Source organism: Crassostrea angulata, chromosome 9 (genome assembly GCF_025612915.1).
Source record: "Crassostrea angulata isolate pt1a10 chromosome 9, ASM2561291v2, whole genome shotgun sequence".
NCBI classification, from domain to species: Eukaryota; Metazoa; Mollusca; class Bivalvia; order Ostreida; family Ostreidae; genus Magallana; species Magallana angulata.
In genome coordinates, this window is record NC_069119.1 from 19,636,012 (window position 1) to 19,652,040 (window position 16,029).

The 16,029-nt window shown below is 33.4% G+C and overlaps 1 pseudogene; it reads right to left on the reverse strand.

Annotated features, from left to right (window-relative positions):
• Nucleotides 1–456: 456 nt before the first annotated feature.
• Nucleotides 457–15,668, reverse strand: LOC128162060 (synaptogenesis protein syg-2-like; annotated as a pseudogene).
• Nucleotides 15,669–16,029: the final 361 nt, after the last annotated feature.

The window sequence follows — 16,029 nt, forward strand, 5'->3', positions numbered from 1 at the left end:
GATGCAAGTGAAGAGACGATATCAGTAGTAAATTGCATGAAGAATTTAATGGTACTAATTGTTTCCACAGAATTTGCGTATAAATAAGGTAAATTAGTCGAAAACTAGCGCACGTTTTTCTGCACAATAAATATACAAATTTTTCAATGGGTGGCCCTGTAGCTCTCCGGTCTGTCAATATTTTTTTCCCCGGAGAGCTACAGTTCTGCAGCTACAGTCCCGTAAATTCATGTGGTGCACTTTGTTTACATGTAAAAATGGTGACTCTCAATCTCGATGTAAAGTCAACATACTTGATTTTCCGAGGTCGGTATCGTGTTTCGGAGAAAGTCTGGGGCAAATAAAGAGGCGATATTAGTAGTAAATTGCATGAAGAATTTAATGGTACTAATTGTTTTCACAGAATTTGCGTATAAATAAGCTTTTTGAATGGTAACAAGGGAGATTTATGATGTGAATTAAGGTCATTACACTGATGTAAGCTCATTTTCCTCTTTGAATATTTTTTGTTATTCAGTCAAATGATTGGCAATAAGTTTTATACATTAACTATAAGTCCCTACCACTTTAACATTTAATGTTTTTAAATCATTAATTTTTGAATCTTTAAATGGAGCTCTGCACTTCAGTGGTACACTAGTGTAATGACCGTCTCAATACATCAAGCATGAGAAACAACGACTTTCTACACATGCACTTGATGAACATCAGAATTCAACCATAGATAGCTCTTGTATACCATGTCTTTTCATCGAGCACATCAAATGCCACCCTTTGTACTCAAACCATAGCTCCTCTCAAATCCATAGCTTTTTAAAGAGCCTGTGATTTGTGACAAAGAGTTGCTCATCGATCTTTTCCTAACCCACAGCATGGGACATATGAATGTGAACAGTGATACGTGTGACTCACAAATTAGCATTTCATATACTACAAATTGGCATTTCATATACACAATATTTCATTAAAAAATCAATTTATATATTTTTCTATAACGCATAATAGACAGACGAGAAATGAACAAGAACATACTTCCTGATACGGAGAGGGTGGTGGCGCCACTGTTGCCCGTTCCTGCGCTGTTGGTGGCGGAGCACTGGTAGCTGGTCTGATCACTCAGAGCCACATTGCTAATGGTTAGATTAGCATTGCTGGTGGAGCCGCCAAAGAATCGATTATTGTCAATGGTGATCCGGGTGTAGACCCCATTGACCTGTTTCCTCCAGAATAAATCTGTAATGGCTGGGGTTGCACTTATAACACGGCAAGATAAGGTCACAGAGGAGCCAACCTGGGCGGTATAGCTTATGAAGCCAATCTGGAGGATAGGAATTTCTGCAAGTACAGATCATTGGAATGATTTTTTTTTTCATTTACTGCAATTGTTTCAATGTTCTGTATAACATATCCTGTGCTGAAACACTGATTTTTCAGCCTAAATTGTATGGCCAATCAAAGACTACTACTTAATTGATTCTAAAAATTCCTCAATCTTGCTTTGTATTATCATTCAAAGATTTTGAGTTCAAGGGTTTTGATTTAAATATGCATGGACTACTGGAATTCATGAATCTTGCGAACAATCAAATCTCCTGCACTGTATAATAAACCCTAGCTATACAATACTGGCTATATATATATAATGGTTACAATATAGTAAGTCTCTTCAGCTTTAGCCAGGTGAGCTTAATATCCTATGTCAATGAATATATGTAATAATGTTTCAGATCAGAAGCAAAATTAAAGAAACATGCGAACATAATAGAGAGGTATGGAGTAGTCTTGTGTAACAGATTTTGTCCAATACAAACCTTTAATACATGCATCATTCTGTGAATAGCTGACAAAGTGCATACATGTAGCAACATGAAAGAACAAGTATACTCGATCATACATTGATTTTGTAGTGAATGTGATGCAAAACTTTTGATGCAATTGTCTTGAATATTGTCAATTCAAAATCTGAGGTCACACCATTCAAAATTTACCATGAAACACAAGGACAGGGGCAATAATGACTGGGTAAAACAATTATACTCTGTCCCGAGTTTTTGCTTCCACCACTTTTTGCTTGATATTTCTATAATAGTAAATACCTTTGTGCTCAAACTACGTTCATCCACTAATATAAAAAATGTCCAGATTATCTGTTTTGAAACGCCCCCTCTACCGCTTCAGGTTTCAATACACATCCCGAAATTGAAAGTCTACGGAGATTTTGCATTGCAACAGCCATTTATAAGCCCGGATGATAACGTTAAAAAATTGCGCGACGTATTCCGAGTGTATTCCGAATGGAGAAATAATGTAAACATCCCCATTATAAATCTCTGTAAGGAATCTGTTTTCGTTCCTGTGAATTTTTCTGAGTGGAAAGGGATAATTGTTCTATGAGGATATCTTGGATATATTCCCTTTTAACGATTTCAACTATTTCTTTCACAGGTATGTGTAATTTTATTAAAAATCATCAAAAAGCGATGGAAGCAATAACTTGGGACAGACTATAACTCTATACACATCACGCAACACAGAATCGGAAAAACAGAGAGTGGGAAAAGAATTGGATTTAAAATTGATTCACATGTTCAAAATCATGTAAACCTATAAAAACACTTAAACAGTACATGTACCGGTATATTGTTCTATGAATGGGTAAAAATTAAATTCATATTCTATACAACTACCAATAAAGTTACTATTCTACAAGATTTACTAAACTAGTAGAGAGAAATATCTTGTTTAGAGTTGTTTCTTTCTCTAATCTATAGATGGTCTGGCTTTAATTCAAATTGCAATTGATCTGTATAAAATGCAGTGTATATATGAACTCATTGAGACTATAAAGTTTCAGAATTTGGACAGTGATTTTCAGGTGTTGTATGTGATACTGCCAATGGCAGATTGGAGTGCCAGGTACTTCAAAAAGCATTATGGGTAATCCGATCAATTAACCAATGAGGAACAGTGTGAAACATCATTTTGTTTACCCATACTGCTTTGCTAATACCTTGTGAATAAGGACAGTCAGGAAGAAATATTGGGGGGTGGTAAGAGTCTAAGACAGAACACTGGAACAGCACTTTTACAAAAGTTGGTGACTCACTAAAACATATAGTTCAACCATTGGTTGAAAAAGGTTACCTTGTGTTTGCACCTCAGCAATAAAGTGATTGTATATACACAAGGCCCTTAAATATTTTAAAGAAAAAACAATGCCCTTTACATTCCTTAAACAACATTCATGACAAGGTTTATACAACATAGTACAAAGATGACACATTTCATATATGAGTTCTTTCAAGTAATATGTACCAGTACCTTGATCTTGCATCATGAAACATGAAACCTTCTAACTAAAGCATTTACATGTTACTACTTACGCTGTACAACTATATGTACAGAGGTAGACTTTTGGATTGCTCCTGCTCTGGCTGTGGTTTGGTCAGTCTGACAGTATAGATTCTTGCCATTGTCGTCAACTATAGGTACCCAGCTCAGCGTGCTACTTTTGCTGAGGGTACTGTCTGCATTGGTTGTAGTATTTTCTGTGATTCCTTGATGAAACTCAATAGATCTTAACAGGGATGTTCCTAACTTCCACCTGAGGTTTGGGGCAGGTCGGCCATTCTGGGCAGTACAAATATACTTGTATGTACTTCCTGAACTGAGTGCTGTTGTAATGGTAGGATCTGGACCGGAGATAAAGGGCTGTTCTGAAGGAACTGGAAGGAAAGGAAACCTCTGTTGTAAATTTTCTATGTACTTTTATTAAAATTTAAATGCAGAATTTTAAAAATACTTTAAAGACTTCATTAGTTGTAAAACTTATGATTTATAATTTATTGTTTTTCTCTAAGATACTTATTTTACTTGAACTATGAGGAAGATATGCATACGAAGATTTTTAATTGATTTTTATCTTTCCAATCATATATAAAGTTATTAACCAATACATATTTGCAAATCCCTCCACAAAAACATGTAAACTCTTACCATAAATGCTAATGGTCCAGGCACGCTCTACAGGGCTGGCCATCAGAGAGTTTTGTATTCTACAAATGTAGGACACAAGGTTATCAGATCTTGACACGTCGAAAGTGTAATTGTTGTAAGTGACTTTGGAGGATCCGTATAAATTCCATCACCGTTTCCACTTGAACTGCTTCCAGGATCCACCAACTGCTGGTTCTTGTACCACTGAACCGATGGAAGAGGGTTTCCACCGATAGCAGAACAGCTCAATGTAATAGTTTCTCCCTCATTTTTCTCATAATCACCTGCTAGGCTTGGGTAACCAGGAAGAGCTTGAACATAAAGACATGATCATAGAAATATGTTTTATCTCTTACAGGTTTTTATTCATGTTTTAGTCTACAAACTTTAAAACTGAAACACATACAATAGGAAATGCAGTTATTGGAGCTCACATAGAAAATGAAAACAGTACTATTCACAATTATAAAATGTAATACTAAAAATAGCCACAAAACTCATTGGACACAAGATATTTTTTCTCATAAGAGGATTTGATGTGAATATTATTTATTTGCAGCAAAAAAATACTTACATGTCTGGGAATAAATTCCACTAAATAACGAAATAGTTAATAGCACTGGGAATAGGAAGGAACCTTGCAGGATAGAAAAAGTCCTGAAATCACACGCCATTGTGGTATGTGGAGTCTAACGAAAATGTCTCACAATCTAGGTCTGTTCATGCTTACTCCTGGATTTTGCCTTCAACCTGCAAATAAAAACATAAATTTTCAATTAATTATGAACTCTCAGAAAAGAATTGTTATAGTTGCTTTCAAGAAAATTTTTCTAACAAAGATTGAAGACATGCATACAGAGTTTAAAAAGATCTTGTATTCAAGAGTGCTGAATTTATATAAGTCACGAGACTTCACCGAGATTTGTTCAGTTCCTGTGAAATTTCGAGCGGAAGTATAAGTGTTCGGATAATATTCTCAAAATACGTAAGTTATAACTGGTCGATTTTCATATCATATTCTACTTTGATTTATGTTAAAATATCAACATCTTTTAAGATGTATGTCTTATTTCACAATCCAGCGGATTTTTGAATTAAACGATGATATTCAGAACAGAGTTATCGTTCGTGTTCAACCACGTGTAGAGTGGTTGATAATATAAACATTAGGTTGCTTATTAAAATCATAGCCATGTTTGATGCTTGTGGTGTGCAATACCAATTTTAAAAAAAATTAATGGGTGAATGTTTTGCATAAAAACTTAGTGTATCAAGCCATTTTAAAGGAACATTCTGCATAAAATAGTACAGTCTGTTTCACTATTGATGTTATTACTATATAGGTCAGGCGCGGATCGAAAATTAATTCTTAGAGGGGATCTCTACTTCGCATGTTAAATGTCGCAACAGCAGAAAAAAACTATTTTTTGTATTCTAGAACACATTTTACCACCAATTATTGAAGATAAAGTTTAAAATCAATAAACCTCTAGAATTTATATTTGACTATGTAATGAGTTCTTTTTGGATTTTGTCAGCTGAATGAACAATAAGATTTTGTAAAGAAAATAAACAAGTTTAATTTGAAAAAAAAAATTAATAAACAAAACAAATCATTATTCTCACTCCCCCTTTCACACCACTCTCATTCGAACATAACAAAAAAAAGAATAATAATTCAATTAAACAAATGAACAAATATCTGATACTATCAACTAAATTCAAGATTAAATCACACTGTATCAGATATAAAATGGAAGTAAACTACAAAATGTTGTTTATAAGCTAATTCAACCAATAAAACTCTTGTTGAAAAATTTACTCAAAAAAATATTAAAGTTCAATAATTCAAAATACCGTGAATTTACAATTACTTCAAATTTCAGCTCAAAAGCATGTATATGAAAATTAGCCTGTAATAACAGTCGCTTTTTTATCACTTAAAACCTCTCTGAAAATGAACTCAAGGTCACTATGCACTCGAGACGCTCCTGCCCTCGTCAAATTTCCTGTCCCTCTTGTCGCTATCCTAACCGAAAGCCCCGGACTCGCAGGTCTCTCGCTTCCAGTCTACGACACTGCCCTGATAGAAAGCCACGCCCCACTCAGCATAGAATGCGTCCCCGACCTTCGTCAATTGTCCCCACGACCTTCCATAGGAAAATTTCCGTCTAGCACACCAGTCTGTATTTCAGGTAATTGTATCAAACACCCTTACGCACTGAAAAAAACATACTGTGACTAATAAAGTCCCGATAAACATACAAACATACTACCAATTACACTAAGAACTAAATTACCAACGAAATGTACAAAATAACAACAAAACAACCTTACCGGCTAGGAAAACATGTGCCCGCCTAACAGAATCCAAAATTTCAATGGCTACCCATTTCTCCTTAGTATTAAGCTAACTGGAGATATTCACCATATCTTAAATCAGGAGCTGCAAAACGTGGCACCCGGCTGATGTCGTTACCGGACCCTCTACTGACCACTACACCCAAACCGGTCACTTTAAATACTCGATCTAAAAATAGCACACTCACCCGACACTCGTCACTCACATACGGTAACCCATTCATAACAAAATTAAAGAGGAACACAAATATAAACACCAGTATATACAAAACTGAATCAACTTTATTACAGACTACAAGTACCTAGATTCTCTACAATAGACTATAAACACGAGGCACGATTTTTACTGCGAAACAGAAAGGGTGAAATAAAAACACGTGGTCTAAAATTTAAATGACAATAACATTCGCAGGGGTGAACAGTTCCTTACGTTTTACAGATTCATTAGGTCTAAAATTGGAATTTACACTTCAACATTCAAAATGTAAACAAAAGCTTCGTTTACATAGCAAAGAATTGCAAGCTCTGTAACTTGCTTATAACTCAACGAATGGCTACCAAATTTTGGTTGCCTATTGAAAAAGCATTGTGAACATTAAAATCGGAAAAAAAAATTTTGACTTAAATCGTGACAATGCCCATTTTTAAGATGACAACCATACCCCGATGCAATACGTTAATGTCTTGTTATAACGGAAGGATTTTTATTTTCTAAGATATACCCCTTCTTTTACTTTAACTTTATTTGAATATTAATTATAATTACTGTTACTTTCTGTAACTGCAGCAGTAAAAATTACAATAGTGTAAAGTCTATTTCACAAATAATAAAAAAATATACTAAAAAACTTTAATTTATAAGGGGGTCATTATTCTACAGGGGTCACTTTTCTTCATGTGGAGTGTGCTCATTTTTATGAAAATGACACTTATTCTTCAGGCAAAGGGGTCATTTTTCTACATAGAATAATGACCGGGGGGTCATTTTTCTGCGTAGAATAACGACCGGGGGGTCATTATTCTACGTCGAAAAATGACCCCCGGTCATTATTGTACGGGGGTCATTATTCTTCATCACACCGGCTCGCAAACTGTTGTCCGCGGCCCTCAGCCTTGGGCAACAGTTTGCGAGCCGGTCCAACAGGTTAACTGTTGCCCTCGGTAAAACTGTTAACTAATTGGACGGCTACAGGTAAGTTGAAAACAAGAATAAAGACATCACGATCAATGGTTTAAGATCCACTTGTTCCTCTTGGCAGATTTAGCCAATGTTTACAGAAATAGCATAGCGCCGTCTAACGATAGGATAGGGTTTAACTGGAGCAGCTCAAATACGTATTTTTCATCAAGGGGGTATTGGAAGAAATGGGCGTAAAAAGGGAGAAAAAAAAAGAATAATTTTATAACCCATATATTTGTAATTATATATCATATGTAATTAATTAATCACGTAAAAAAATTAACAATGAATGTATTTCAATTTTGTATGAAAACACAACGAACTTAACCTCAATCGACTTTCTTTGCAGCCAATCAGATTGCGCGAGTTTTGATTTTGTCGGCTAAATATCCCAAGGGGTGTAGAAGAGCAGAGTAGACCCTTGGCTAGCGAGCACAAACTTCAGTAACTTGCACGGACTGACCTCAGATTTCCAAATAGATTGTAGTTACCATGACAATTAAATGAAAGAAGCTAGAATCGCAGAAAAAATACATAATCCGCTAAATGGATTACGTTGTTAATTGTTGTTTTTTTTTTAATCTAATGCAAGCTATTTTCATGTCCACAGCAAGCAGAAAAAAGCATGTTATTGTTTGAATGACTCAACAGAGTCAAATGGATTAAGTATATCACACATTTACTTTCCTTAAATGACATTAATATGTCCAAGAATGTCCAAGAATGATCATCACGATTGGATAGGCTTTAAAATCATTGATGTTATGAAATAAGATATTTAAATGATACTGTATATCGGGAAATCTTGTCCGTTTTTTTTTTTATTTTCGCCTGATGTACCCTCAGTACAAAATAACTACTGCAAATCTATACTACTATATTAAAATAATAGACTCGAATTTTTGGTCTTTAATACCGAGAAATCGGAAGAATACTGTCTTTTGTTTTATATATTTTAAACATCATTGGTACTTGAAGATTACCAATTTGTTTTTATTTTTTCTCAGCTAAGCTTCGCTAATTATTAATCAACGAAAATTCCTCTAAAAATCCCAGAAATCACCTGGATTTTTTGGATTTTACAATCTTGCGCTTGCGCAATACATTCACGCTAACGGGATCTTTTGTTTATGTTTCCACAATATCACATCTGCATGAATAAACTCAGAAATGATCATACAAATAGGGGTAAATTTTCATTGGACTTTTGCTATTATAATATTATATTCTGTTCATATATATTAATGATTTCTTATGAGAGAAAGTATAAAATAACAATTATACATTTCAACTAGATACTTATTTTTGTCTTCGTGATGACAAAAAATATTTGATTACATGCAAAAAAAAGTTACATTATATTTGTTAGGAGAGTAAAGATAGAATATGTTATGTCGTAAAAATGAATAATGTCCTACGGACCCCAGTTTTACAAAGAAAATAAGTGTACGTTTGTGAAAAGGTGTTGAATTCTTCCATTTTATGGATTAAAATTTTAAGTTAAAAGGTATTTGCAGTCTCAAAAAGGTTTGTTGTGATGAATTTGACTGTTATTTTCAAGGCAACTTCATGAACTTTCTCCAAAATCGTACCGGGGCGATTCGGCAATTTTCTACTACATTACGGGTATAAGGGAGGCATTCTAACTGTGGTGAGGACCTTTCCCGACACACAGATTATTCAAACTAAGGAAAGTGTAGTGAAATTAATAGCATTGTTGCAGGCTTAAATTATAGTTTTGTTATGTAAATGTCAATAATAAGGTGTGTCTATGTACCTATTTCGTAAATGTCCGATATGCAATGTCAACCCGTGCACGCACGGGTCAAAGTCTAGTTATGACTTAAAGAAATTGAGTTTTCCTGCTTTTGAAAAGATATTTTTGTACACCTCAAGCGTAAAATTCTGTCTCACTTAATATTTATTATTTACATTTACAATACCAAATAAGATATAATACCTATATAATTATATTATCAGAGAATCTTTGCAATAACTCTCAAATTGACATATACCTGCACATAGTGAATGATATATATATATATACATTAAGCACAGAAAAATCCACCTTATTGGAGCTCCGCCTCCGCCTCGGCAAGGGCTTGAACTCACTACCTCTAGAACCCATTCTCCTAGCATTGAGCGGCAACCGCGCTAAACACTCGGTATTCTATAGCTAGGCAAGACGAAATCTCTTGCTTTCGATGAGGAACGGAACCTAGCGCGCTGGCCGCTCACTGCTAGGAAAATGGGTTCCAGAGGTCGTGAGTTCTCCTAATTAAAAATCACAAAATAAAATTATAAAACATAAAACTATATAAAAATCATCCCTTTGCGATTGATATTAGGGCTGGTACACACGATAAGGCTTACCTTACATGATTCAAAACATCATTTCCATAATCCCCACGTGTTTTTGTGTTTTTCTAAACATTACAAAACTGGAAGACGAAATCATAACTGTAGCAGTATCTATTTCATTGGCTAATTAAAAAGAGGAAAAGAGTACACAGACGGGTATTAGCAAGTCTTTGAGTTCAAAGAAGAGCTATACACGGTGAACACAATGCACTGTTGCATGACTTGTGCCTAGAACACCCTAGCACCATTAAAAGATTGTTCTAATGGATCAGCAGTGCTTTGCAGAGTTACTAAGTCTTTTAACTGCTCACATAGCTTGTGGTCACTCAAATCTACCCACATGTAAGTTTTGATATAGATTGATTGACATTAGGGTAAATGATTTTAATCGGATATGATACAAAGGTCAGCACCGGTCAGCTAAGTCTTGTATAAAGAAATAGAGTAGTGCTCTATTCGTAGGTTTGACTTGTAATGCTAGCAAAAACGTGTATTAAAGGTGTACACACGGCAAGGCAAGAACTTAAGTTTTAAGACTTATAAGGCAAGCCTTATCGTGTGTACCGGGCCTTAGTCTTGAGGAACAATCTCAAATGTAATACACTTAAAATGGACAGGATACTCTTTATGAAAAAGGCCAAAGCCGTAGGAATGTTGGTGTCTGGATTGTTCTTACAACAGGTTGTTCACACTTTTAATGTACTGTTCATTTCATCCTTGGCAGTGTTTTAAATATTTAGCAATCTCATTCTGTATAAAAAAAAGTTTATTTAAGGTAATGTTCCTCTGCTACAATTGGTTATTTTTTTCTAGCGGCAACCCAGAACAATCCGAAAAATCTAAGAGGTATTAAACAAACCAAACGTGATGTTAAGTTACGGACCAGTTCATAAAGCTATCTTAAGAGGGCTGGGGGGTGGCTGCCATTTTAGACAATATTGATCTCCTTTAAAAGAAGAGCTCCATATAAAGATAATGGGAAATGATAAAATTTTATATTAAAATATATGAAATTTTTCTTTATCAAGTAGTAGTTGATAGCTTCAGAAATCGCCTATAAAATTTTCAAATAAATCTGATGGTTTTATATTATATTATATTTTGACCCTCCAGCCTCCTTAAGACTAATTGATGTCTCAGATTTGTCTTAGGACACATCTTAGTTATAAAAGTTCCTCGAAGCAATCATAACTTACGACAGCTCTTAAAAATTATCTTAACTTTAAGAAATCCTCAATAAAGTAAACATATAGGCTGTGAACCATCTATACTTATAAATTAAGACATTTTGCCAATAAACTACGAAGTGTCTTCACCAGAGTAACTGTTTCCACCTTTAGGATTTCATGACGTGTGAGTTGATGTCCGTAAACTATAATTGAATTTTACCCGATAAGTTATTATTGGAAAATAAATTAAAAACCTACTTTCGTTTTCGATAAAAATGATTCGGATCCAAGTCAATGGGAATTTGCATCAAAATATAGGGTTGCAATGAAATAATATCGAATGATTACGTAAAGAGTGAAAATATTTACTGTGAACTTATCAAAGGTACATTGTATACATAGAAATTATGATATGAGAAATGTTGAATAAATAAAATGAGTCACTTCGTTTCTTGAATGCGCGATTATAGTTTTGATGGAGAGAAATTTTAAGAATAACGATTTTGCTCAGCAAATTTTTTAATCATAAATAAGGCGTGCTTATTCTGAAGAACTATACTGGTTTCCACAAAAACTTTTTTTTTATGTCAAAATCACGGACAGTCAGATTTCATGAAATTTTCCTAAAGTTTCTTATTATAAATGGAAATAAAAGGAAAAAAGCATGAGACCAACAATAATTATAATGCTGGTCCAGCAAAGTTTATCAACATAATAAAGCCGTCCTGAGTCTGAATAGATATGATGGCTTTGACGGAAAAATGACCTTAATTAGGACAAAATAACGTTTTTCAAATAGGCCGACAGCCAGATTTCCTAACTTTCTTTATTAGATTTAAAATGGGAAAAAAACATGAAACAAACAATTGTAGTCCGGTCAATGAAAGGTTTTATACATAACTATGATGTGCTGAGTCAGGAGATATATGCAAAATGGCATTTTAAAATGGCCAACAGCCAGATTTTATAATTCCCTTTTAAAGCCTTTAAGGGTGGTAAAATGTGCAAGTATAATATTATACAAATGTGCATCTGACAAATTAAATTGGAACACTTTAACGAATAAAAAACCCAAACAGTTTCACTTTTTACAAAAAGTGTTAATTTTATCTAACATTTTATCTGTTTTATCTTGTGAAGGTGTATTTGTTATCTAAACATTTTTTGTTCATGATTTTAAATATCCTTTTTGTTCCTAAACTTTTTTCAGGTTTTTATAACACTTTATTGACGATTTCTTCTCTTCTATCTACCATAGAAATAATTAAGGAACACCCTGTCAGTTCGTGAAATGCCAAAATATGCTGACAAATTGATACAGAGGGAAAAAATTTCTGCATTACACTGTGGAAAGGGTGATTTAGGCTGAAAAGACATTGGCTTAAGACGCTCAATATATGATATCAGGTGCAATCTGCTGATTCGCTTACTGATATGCATCTTCTAATTTCAACAGCATATCGAGGAAATCGACAAAGTGTACAGACACAACTATGACAATAGAAATAAACTGGCCAGAAAATATTAAAAGAATTCTAGAAGTTCTTCAGTTATATGATGTATAACAAGACACATTGCCCACTGACACAGTTCAATTTCCTTTATTCATAAAATCAAAGCACCCCAAAATATGCCCTAACTTAAGATATGCCTCACGTTTTCTTATGAAACAATCACACTACAAGGTACTATGATTGGGCGACTGGCATATATAAGCATGCCCATATTACCATGACCAGCCGAGATGGGATGAAAAGTTTGAGTGATGGTTGTTTGCTGCCGGAATGAATGACCTAGGATTTTGATCCTGAAGCTTTCTTAAATTTGATAGCTTGCAACTGCCCCACAGATTGTAGAACCTTTCTGTGTAAATGCAAATGTGCCAACTTGCAGTGTATAGATATTTAAAAATTCTAAAACACAAACGCATCATTCCAAAGAGGATTGTAAAAATAAAATATAGACGGTAGCTTTATAAAACAAGCAGACAAAAATTAGAACTTTTTCAATAAATAGTTTTTTTTCTATTTGTAAACGTCTTCAAATTTAATTGTTATTTACATAATTATATATTTGGTATCAATAGTATAAAACATGTACTCAAACATTTTTTTTTCTTTTAAGAGCCCTTAAGATAGATTAATTAAACTTTGCTATCCGCCAATTTGAATTGCCATTTTGACAACATTATAAAAGTATGATACACATTTTGTTATACTTTTAAGAGCTTTTAAGTGAGATCACTTAAGAGATATTAATTATATTTGGCTATTTCCCAATTTGAATTGCCATTTTGACAAAATTATAAAGTATAATACTCACATTTTTTTCTTTTGTGAGTCTTTAAGAGAGATTAATGAAATGACTATCCGCCTTTTTTACCTTTTTTTTTTAAAGATCACCATATTTTCTCGTATTCAGCACACCTTAGATATAAGAAAATACTATGCTGGACCAATTTGTGATAGTTTGTTTCCTCAGTTTATAAGCCTTTTGAAGAGATTTATTTAATAATTGGCCGTTTGCCATTTTTACCGCCTTTTTGGCCTTATTTTTTATCATAGCTATGATATTTTTCTCAGACCCAGCACGCCTTAATTATGCAAAAAAAAAAAACCTTTGCTTGACTGAATTATTACTGTTTCTCTCAAGCGTTTTCCTCTTCGAGAAACTTTTAGAAGAAATTATGAAATATACCTGTCTGCTGTTTTTAATGGTTTTTTTAAACTCATTAGCGCCATTTCGGGAAGGCAAGCATATTATTTTCAGACTCAGCACACGTTAGGTATGATAACATAACGATGAACCAATTCATTATTGTTTGTCAATAATGAGGAGACTTTCAGAGAAAAGTGAGGCAGAGAAAAATGTGAAGTTTTGTTGTTTTGTTTGTTTTAAGTTGATCCATTGTTCGATTTATTCAGTTGATAAGACATGAACATTACTTTTTTGAACAATGATGAGTGCATTTTCCCTTACATAATTCGTATCGAACTCCGAATTCTGTGGAGTATTTTCTAACAGTGTATTGCAACCAATTTTGATTTCCAACAAAATACATCGGAAAAGTGCTTATTCCCATTCTTTTCTACGATAATTTACCTACAAAATCATATATGACGTGCTTACTTCTATCTGCATGAACAGCCGACAAACATAGCTCGCCGACTGAAAAAGTCGTTTCAGACCACAAACCTTTATGTACTGGTCTCAGGCGGAGTACATGGGAGTCAATTAATTACGTATCGCGAATGGGGTTTGGGGAAAGCTAAATATATCGCAGGTTACGATGTGTAAATCTAAACATTTTTTACTTTTCACGATCAATTCATTTAATTTGTTTAGAGAAAGATGTAAATGAAAACAATAAAATGATTTCTTTGAAGATTCATGTGGGTTATGGAGGTAGCGATCATTGCAGAAAAAAATAAAAAAAAAAACCAGCGTTAATTAAAAAGACTCAAATCAAACAGTAAAACCATATCATGATTTCTGGTTTGACTTCGTCAATTGTTTCATCAGCTATTTTATAATATTTTCGTCCTTAACAGTTTGATCCCACCATTTGTCCTTAACAGTTTGATCCCACCATTTAAAATAAAACAAAAAAAATTGTACTATGAATTGTTTATATTTGTAATTTATCATAATTAAATGATCAAATAACTACCAAAACATACACAAAATATATTAAAGCATATCTATGTAGCGTAATAAATAGTTTTATTCTTTATTCAATTGACTTTTTGCAATAAATATAATCACCAGTAAATAATTCAAATCCTCCATCGAACCGTCTTTTATAACAATCAAAAATACGGAGGCAAGCGTTACAAATAGTATTTGGTCATAACTGTAAGTGCTATCAATTAGATCAACTAGCTTTTTGGTTTCCACTCCTAATTTAAAGAATATTGTAAGTATAATGTTTCTTTTTGTGTTGGATCTCTCTCTCTCTCTCTCTGTAACATTTTTTTTTTCAAATCTTAAGATCTAATTGTAGAATATGCTTGATCCATAATGTACAAATAAATAGATACGGTAGAAATTGAAGTCCGCTGTCAGAATTAACGATTCATTAGCATTTTCTATTTTACTCAATTAAGAAAAAACTCTAAAGATAATTCAATTCACTGCTGTCTCTCTCAAACAGAATGAAAGATTTCATTCACAAACAGTTTTATGAAGTTTAGGACTTTGCCTCATATAAACAAATGCTAGAAGATATTCTGATCCTTACAAGTATAACAACATCATTTGAATATAGCAAATCAATTCAATTAAATTCAACAGATGAACAAAGTAGTAAGAAAATATAGATAAATTTAAAGGTAACCATCCACAAGTCCAGGAAAAGCATAAAATTTTAATTATGATATCACAAAGATAGCATATTTAACAAAATGTTGAACATAAAACTATTTATTACAAAAAGGCCCCCTTATTTGTATTCATTATGGTCATTAATAAATAATCTTTACTAGAAAACGCACACATAATTAACATTTTCAACATAAGATATTTTTAAAAAAAAAATATAAGAACAAACACTCACTTGTTTATCTGTCTCTGTTAAATGAAAGGGAAACGCACAAAAGTGGGCCTTAATGGTGATTTCCTATGTGAAGAGGATCATTAGTAATAGATAAAGTATCTTTACATCCGCTGTTGTCTGCTTAACCCCGACGTTAGATTTAAGTCATGTCTGTTTATAATTAGAAATCTTTTGAAATTCAAATAATTTAATTCTGGTTGTAACGCGCTTTCTGATTGGCCAAAAGATTATTTTATATCGTATGAAGAATGTTGCCTACGTCAGAGTAAGACTAACTTCAAAAACGTAACAAAACGCCTGACGTTACGTTTGAATTTTGTACACTTTTACGTCATTTAAAGGTCAAATGACCGTTTTTATTAAAAATGAAGGGCAAAAAAATTAAATTATAAGCAATGAATTCAATA